Source organism: Bos javanicus, chromosome 8 (assembly GCF_032452875.1).
Source record: "Bos javanicus breed banteng chromosome 8, ARS-OSU_banteng_1.0, whole genome shotgun sequence".
In the NCBI taxonomy this organism is placed as follows: domain Eukaryota; kingdom Metazoa; phylum Chordata; class Mammalia; order Artiodactyla; family Bovidae; genus Bos; species Bos javanicus.
In genome coordinates, this window is record NC_083875.1 from 100,766,417 (window position 1) to 100,774,965 (window position 8,549).

The following is an 8,549-nucleotide window of genomic DNA, read 5'->3' on the forward strand; positions in this document are numbered from 1 at the left end:
TGTGAAGAAAAAAATTAAACCCAAAATGAGTAGAGGAAGGAAATAATGATTGCATTATTAGGGGCATATACTCTCTAAATAAAGGAATAGAAGTAAATGAAGTGGAAAACAGAAAAAAACAGTAGGGAAGAGTCAATGAAACCAAAGAGTGGTTCTCTGATTAAAACTCAAGCCCAGACAGATCATGCAGAGGAAAAAAGTTGCAAATTACCAGCATCAGGATGGAAAGAGGAGATATCACTACAGATCCCACACACATCACAAAGACAACAAAAGGGTACTACAAACAATTCTATCACACAAATTCAACAGCTGATATGAGATGGACCGATTTCTTGAAAATTACAAACTACCAAAGTTTACCCAATCCAAACTGGAGGAACTGTAGAGCATCTATCTCAGGAAATGTTCCAGGGCTTTATTCAGAAGCAGCCTGCTCCCAGAGTGCAATTTGTCCGACCTCAGGATAAATTCTCATCTCCGTAGCTCCAGCTACCATCAAAGCTTAGTCCTGAATCTTGGTCCTTTTTTTCACTGGTCCACACTTTTTGCTATTAACCCGTAATTCTACCCTCTTCCCTTCCCAGACTATTCTTTACTGAGAGGTGAATTAATACAATTTTTAGGAACTTTGGACAGGTTAGGTTTTGCAGAAAAATTTGAAGAATCCAATTAGCCTCTCTTAGGAGCCCCTGTGCCCATTGCCCTCTGCCTAAACTTTCAGCAGGAATCCTAAATACAGCAGGATTTATGTACTTTGTATTAATACACATTCAAAGCACTTGCCTGCCTCTCTCTTCATGGACATGACCTCAATCCAGGAGCTCTCTTCATCCAGCAACCCTTCTCCCCAAATCAACCAGTTTTCAGTAGCATGTGACTTTTCTCATGAGTTTTATTTCCTGCTTTAAAAGACCAATAGAGACAGAGAACAGCAAAATTCTGTAAAGCAAGTATCCTTCAATAAATAAATTAAAAGATCAATAGAATCCTCAGAGAAACTAAGTTCCTTGCCCGAAAAATTGACACAAGGTTAGGATGCTCAGAGGATATCTGCTCTAACTCTTCATTCTAATTTAAGGGAGAACTTGCTGTGTTTTGTACAGCTTATGTCTGTAGATTTATGGTTTATGCATTAACACTTAGGGTCCTTCCTCTCCTGTCAGCTTTTCAGCTAGTATTGTGTTAATTTATAAAATGAAAAAGAAATAACCTAAAAGCATAGTTCTCAATTCTGTCTGAAAGTGAAAAAAAAGTCGTTTTTACCGATTTCTTATAATTTTGGAGCGGTATTCCCGAACTAACAATGCCTGTGAGGGACAAACATGTTCCCAGGCAGCAATTGCCAGCATCTGGATAGATATGACAAGGTGCATTCCTGGCAATATTTTTGAGAAAATACAAAAGCAATGGAGTGTGCAATAGACTCACTAGTTAAGCCATGAAGTTATACTGTTTAAACTTCCCAAGAGCCACCCCCATAATTAACGTGGATTTCTTTAAACCACCAGAGCTGGGCTTCCTTCCTCTCCCACACTCCCTGGGAATTTTAACTCTCATCCAAGACCTTCCCTTAAGACCAGCAGGTCATGGTGTTTATGGTCTCGACAAAACTGGACTTTTCCTATTGGTCACATGTTGACTAGTTCCTCATTAAAGTGATCCCCACCTTGGCAGAAACATGAATGCTGCCACCAATGCTTCTCTGAGCTGAGCCCTAAACCTATCTTTTTTTTTTCCCCCTTAATTGGTGTATAGCACCAATTGCTTTACAATGTCGTGCTGGTTTCTGCTGTAAAGCAGCATGAATCAGTCATAAGTATACATGTATCCCCTCCCTCTTAATCTGCCTCCTACCCCCTCATCCTACCCATCTAAGTCATCACAAAGTATAGCTCCCTGTGCTATACAGCAGGTTCCCACTAGCTTGCCCCATCTTTTTTGTTTGTCTTTCAGAACCAGCATCAGCAAGTGCTCATCTTGCTTTCTAAGCAAGTATAACTCCTACTCACTTCTTTCCTACCTTTTGGCAGCAGCCGGCTCTGCTTACTATCCTCTCTTTCACATAACTGCCTCTTTCTTTATGTTTGGCCCCTTCTCTAAACAGGTATTTTTTCTTTTTGTTCTCTTGTTTCCCTGTCTAAATCCCTAGGAGTATAAACGCTAGGACTTGGTCTGCACTTTGAAATGTTTCCCACACTCGTGGCGTGACTGTCACTAGAGGATTTATATTAGATTAAGTGAAGAAAACAAATGAAGTGTGAGAGGAATGAAGGATGAAAAAAAATCATCTGTGATAGATCAATCAAAATGCCAGTCAATGATTCTTTACAGATAAAGCATAATGTCACCCCATAGCTTAAATTCTGAGAACTGCAGCCAGCTTGAGTAATCACTAAAATAAATGTGCCTAGTCTTTCTCCTTTAGAATACTGATTTTCAAATTTGAGTGGCCATTGGTATCACCAGAGAAATGTTTTAAAATACTGGATATCTAGATCCCATCCACAAAGATTCTGATTTAACTTGTACGGGTTGCAGCCTGTACATCAAGATTTTAAAAATTTTCCCAGGTGACTGTATTGTGCACCGAAGGGACTCTATCGTGTAGGAAATTTCAGCAGGATCAGAAGCACCAGCAACATTTAATAAAACATAGATTGCTAGAGTTTCTGATTCGGTTGGTTTGGATGGGGGCCTGAGAATTGCGATGTCTTACGAGCTCCCAGCTGAAGCTTATGGTATTGTCCCAGAGACCTCACTTGAGAACCGCTGCTTCAGAGAAATTTCATGTGCATCTGAATCACTTTTCTGTGCCTGCTGCTGCTGCTGCTGCTAAGTCGCTTCATTCGTGTCTGACTCTGTTCGACCCCATAGACGGCAGCCCACCAGGCTCCCCCGTCCCTGGGATTCTCTGGGCAAGAACACTGGAGTGGGTTGCCTAGGAGTCTGTTAAAAGGTAGGCCTGCTTCAGCACAACTGGGATTGGATCTGAGATTCTGCATTTCTTATGCACTCTCAGATGATACCAATGCTGATTCCTGTACCACACTTTTCTTTTTTTAAGGTTTTTAAAATAACATTTATTTCTTAAAAGTTAACATGTGCATAATTAGAAACCCAAAAACACAAGAAGTAAAAAAGTCATTCATAATCACAAGCAGTTTACCATTTGATGTGCCCTTCTAGATCTCATTTGTGCATTTTCACAACTAAACATCCATTTTTCTGTAATTAAGATCATACAATTATGTATCATGCTGTTTCACACATCATGAATATTTACCATTTTGAAGTCCCCAAACTATGAGTATTTTGATAACCAAGAATACATTACAGCAACTCAATCTGGAAGGAAAAAATTATAATCCTGCCTTATTTGGCAACAGAAATTTCAGAGAAGACAAAAATAGCAACAGGCCTCTAGATAAAGGTATTGGCAGAGTTTTGATTAAAATGCTACATTCCCTTAATGTTCAGTTAAAGACAAGACAAAGCAACAGAATACACAAAATATAATGCTTCTAAGACAATTCATTATCTAATCGAAACTATTAAAGTATTAGCAAGGATGTATGTTTCCATTGAATTAATTATTTAACAATGTATTCCTATAGAACAGCCAAGAGATGCACACACATCAGTGGTTATCATCAAAATATAAATATTCATTGGAAGGAATGATGCTGAAGCTGAAGCTCCAATACTTTGGCTACACTGATGTGAAGAGCTGACTCAGAAAAGACCCTGATGCTGGGAAAGACAGAAGGCCGGAGAAGGGGATGACAGAGGATGAGATGGTTGGATGGCATCACTGACTCAAAGGACGTGAGTCTGAGCAAGCTCTGGGAGATGGTGAAGAACAGGGAAGCCTGGTGTGCTGCAGTCCATGGGGTCACAAAGAATCGGACATGACTGAGCAACTAAACAACGTAAATATGAACACATCCACATACAGCCCTCCCTTTATACTTCCTTCTGCCCCTCTGCCACTGGTTTTTAGGGAGGGCTGTGTCTTGTGGGCCACACTATTATAGCAAAAGATTAGAGTATAGGAGGTCAACTACAAGAGTACTCATTAAATAAAAACGATTTTGTAAAAAGAGTGAGGAAAAAAAATTAGTACCAAAGCACCAGTTTGAAGGGAGTTTTCAACAGCAATTTCAGTATCATTACACAGATAGATGATAAAAATATTATCAGCTTATTTGGTAAATGTTTGTTACAAAAGTCAATGGGTATTGAAAAATGTCAATAGGTAGTGGACACTACTCATACTGTGATCATCTTTTTGTCTCTTTTTTAGTTTTCTAGGCTTCTGCCTTCTCCTTCCACCAATTAAATGCTTCCTTTATGCATATTCCTTTTTTTGGCCCCATACTGTCATACTCCACACATTCTCCTTGGTGACCTCATCCACTCTCAAGTATCCATGTCATGCAAATCTCCACTGGCAGTCCAGACCTCCCTCCAAACAACGTGTTGATCACCATGGGCATCTTCAAACTCAGCATGTCCAAATGAAGTCGTCATCTTCGACAACCCTTCTATCTCCTGTCCCAACCATTTCTTTCCTATTATCCACACCCTCCCCCCAAATTAACTTCCAGTGTTTGTCATTACCCCCATAATAACCACCGGCATTAACTTATCCATGTGAAATTCAGAATCACCTACGATCATTGATCCATGTGGTCTTTTCACTCATTCATTACCATTTTCTGCATATTTATTTAAGTAAGAAGAACAACTACTTATCTCAGCAGTAGTCTTGTAATTATTTCAAGCCTTTTTCAAATATATTTTTGTGAATTTATAATGCAAAATATTCCATCTTTTAAGTTTGTAACTTTTGGCTAAGAAAACAGTAATATTTTTACTCAAGTCATCTGGGTCTTAGAGATAGCATGTAATTTTGATAATTATATTTGAAATTATATTGTATACTTATCTTTAAAAATTATTTCAGGAATGTTATTTGCTAAATTGCTTTTCCTTTTTGTTTTCCTGAGTGTATTACAACTAACTTGCAATTTAAAGAAAAATTTGAAAAAGCTTATATTTAAACAATTTCAAATGAACATCACAAATACCAAATGATCAAATTAAAACATTAATAACTATAGATGACTCACATGTTTCCTAGACTTACAGTCTTATCTTAACGTTATTTTTCCTCAACATTAAAAAAAAAATTCTTTAGCACCATCTGCTTCTATAGTACTTTGCCATGTTTTAAAAATTTCATTCCCAGACTCTGCAGTTTTAAAATATCTCCATGCAAATTTCTTAAAGGAAGTTAGTTGGAACAAGAGTTTCCATTCCTCTTAGTTTGTTTCTTAACAAACATCAGATGAATTACTCAAGAAACATGGAGCCACATATTTTTTGTTATAATCAGACATGTCCCTTCTGATGTTCCCTATGACCTTATGGCTACATGGTGCCTGAAGAGGCAATATTTTATGTGCTGTATACACAACTTGTGCAATAATTTTACCTTAAAATATGTGGATCTAGTTCTATAATCTGAACCACAAAATGTGATGAATTTCCATGTAGTCTCATTCATTTTATAGATAAACACTTAACAAATGACTATATTACCAAAATAAATTCTCCAAGGGACGTAGATGGACTAAAGCAATAATTCCAGCAAAATAAATCTGATAAAGTAAACAGACTCTTCCTCTATGAATCAGATTCCTCCAGTCTGGGACAGCAGTAATGGAAGATTAAGTGGCTCACTTTTTCACTGTGTACAAACTCAAGTCTGATATTGATTTAGAAATAGAAAGAAGCAGCATTAAGACAGTGATGGTGAAATTGTGGTAGAAGAAATAGCAATAGGTCAACAGTTTTCTCAGGAAAGTACAAACGTGGGTGTGAAGTTGTTTACCAGTATATTTATCCTTGGAGAAGAAATGGCAACCCACTTCAGTATTCTTGCCTGGGGAATCCTGTGGACAGAGGAGCCTGGTGGGCTGTTGTCCACGGGATAGCACAGAGTGGGACACGACTGAAGCGACCTAGCATGCATGCATGCATATTTATCCTGTTAGTCATTATTCAACATACATCAAACACTGCTAAGTCACTTCAGTTGTGTCCGACTCTGTGTGACCCCACAGACGGCAGCCCACCAGGCTCCCCTGTCCCTGGGATTCTCCAGGCAAGAACACTGGAGTGGGTTGCCATTTCCTTCTCCAATGCATAAAAGTGAAAAGTGAAAGTGAAGTCGCTCAGTCGTGTCCGACCCTCAGCAACCCCATGGACTGCAGCCTACCAGGCTCCTCCGTCCATGGGATTTTCCAGGCAAGAGTACTGGAGTGGGGTGCCATTGCCTTCTACGACATCAAACACTAGCTGTGTCTAGATTCTATACTAGCTTCTGTAATGAATCAATAATTTTCTTAATAATTTTAAATGAAATTGATTCATCATCTTAGAGATGCACCTGGACTCCCTTCCTTCAGTATTTTCTTCTCTGGTCCAATTTTTTCACATACTAACCAGAATTAACTTTGTAAAGTTAAAATTACATCATAAGATGAAGTTCAAGCTCCCTATTGTGGTTTACAGAGACTTGATGCTTTCACAATTACTTACCTCTCTGCCTTGCACTCAACCTTGACCTCCGGCCACACTGAATGACTAAGCATTCACAGCAGTTAGGCATTTCCACAGCCCAAATGCTTTTGCATCTCTCCTTTCTGTCTCTGTTTTTCCTTGCCTTTTAGTTTCTGGCTTAAATATCTCCTTAGCTAAAACTTCTCTAAGAAATAAAACCTGGTAAGGTGAGCCTCTTATGCAGTCAAATGGAGTTCTCCCATCAGGTGAGTCTCATGCTTTCCACCCTTGAGCACCTAACACAGAAATTTATTAACTTTTCTGCCTCTCCTACTGGACTGGCTACCATTCAAGGACAATTGTTTGTTCTGGAAATCTTGCTGTGTGAAATAGGGCCTTGGTGATAATTGGCTGAATGAGTAAATGGAAAAATGAAATACATTTTTTCCAATTTATTTTCATGAGGTCATTTTATAGTGGCTTGTGAATGAAGTAAGGGAAATTATTCTTGGCCTCATTACTTGACTACGTGGACTAAAATATTTGATGGTAAATGCACATACTTCGGTGTTTCCTTCCACTAAGTGGCTCAGTAGTAAAAAATCTGCCTGCCAAGCAGGAGACATGGGTTCAATCCCTGAGTCAGGAAGATCCCCTGGAGGAGGGCGTGGCAACCCACTCCAGTATTCTTGCCTGGAGAATCCCATGGACAGAGGAACCTGGCGGGCTGCAGCCCACAGGGTCGCAAAAGAGTTGGACACAACTTATCGACTACACAACAACAACAATGCACAGACTTCAGCATATTCTCCCTTTTAACACATTTTAATTTTAATTTACTATTAAAATGTTTTGTACTGAAATCAGTCTTTGCTACTGAGAAGATTAAGAGCTGGTTCTTGCTTTGATGTATTATGATGAGTCAAAATACAAGGCAACTACAAAATCAACTTAAATTTATTTTATTTTCCTCCTTTTTGAAAGCAGAGTAAGAAGGAATTGCACTAACAAAAATTGTTTCCTGGTTGAGTTCTACTTTCATTTTTAAACTCTCCCATATTTTCCTAAACATTGACAATGAAAAGGTCAAAAAGGAAACCAATCAACACTTTCACACACAGGAAAGAACAGAAAAGATAATGACATTGTTCAAATGACAGATTAGTAGTATGGGTGATCTGTGACTTTCTTGCTACCTTTAAATTCTATAATTTTATGACTTCTCAATTGTACTATGTAAAAATTTGTAGATTTCAATCCATCCTATATACAGTAGGGACTCACCTAGAAATGTCTGTGACATGTTCTATCATGACAGAAATAATTAATGAAAAAGTTTACATCTGACTTTAGTCATAATAAAAGGTAAGTTCCTTGCATACAGTAGTACTCATGAAATATTAAATGAATAAATCTATCAATTGGTCAACAAATACTGTTAATAAATGGTTTGTGTATTAAAATCCTGTCTCTGCTGCCCTCCAGTGGCTCAATGACTTAACTCTGAAAGACTTCTATTTCCAGATAATTGAGGGGAGTATGAATGTTCAGGTTTGGAAGCTTGGCAGTTTTCTTGGGCGATTTTGCATCTGTTCTCTGAGATACCACCTTGGAGCATCAAGACTAAAGCCCCAAGACCAAATACATGATCCATCTCCTCTATTTACAGAAGGCTTAACTTTAGCAGTAATAACAGATGTTATCAATATGTAGTAACATTTGTACGTTCATAGATTATATAGATTTTTCATTTGTAATCACATAAAACTCCCCATAAGTAATAGTGGTGGACTTCTCTGGTAGTCCAGTGGCTAAGGCTCTGTTCCCCCAATGCAGGGGGCCTGGGTTCTATCCCTGGTCAGGGAAGTAGATGCTTCAGCTAAAGATCCTGCAGGCCACAATAAAAATCAAAAACCCTGTGTGCCACAACTAAGACGCAGCACAGTCAAATAAATGAATTAAAAAAATGACAACAGTAA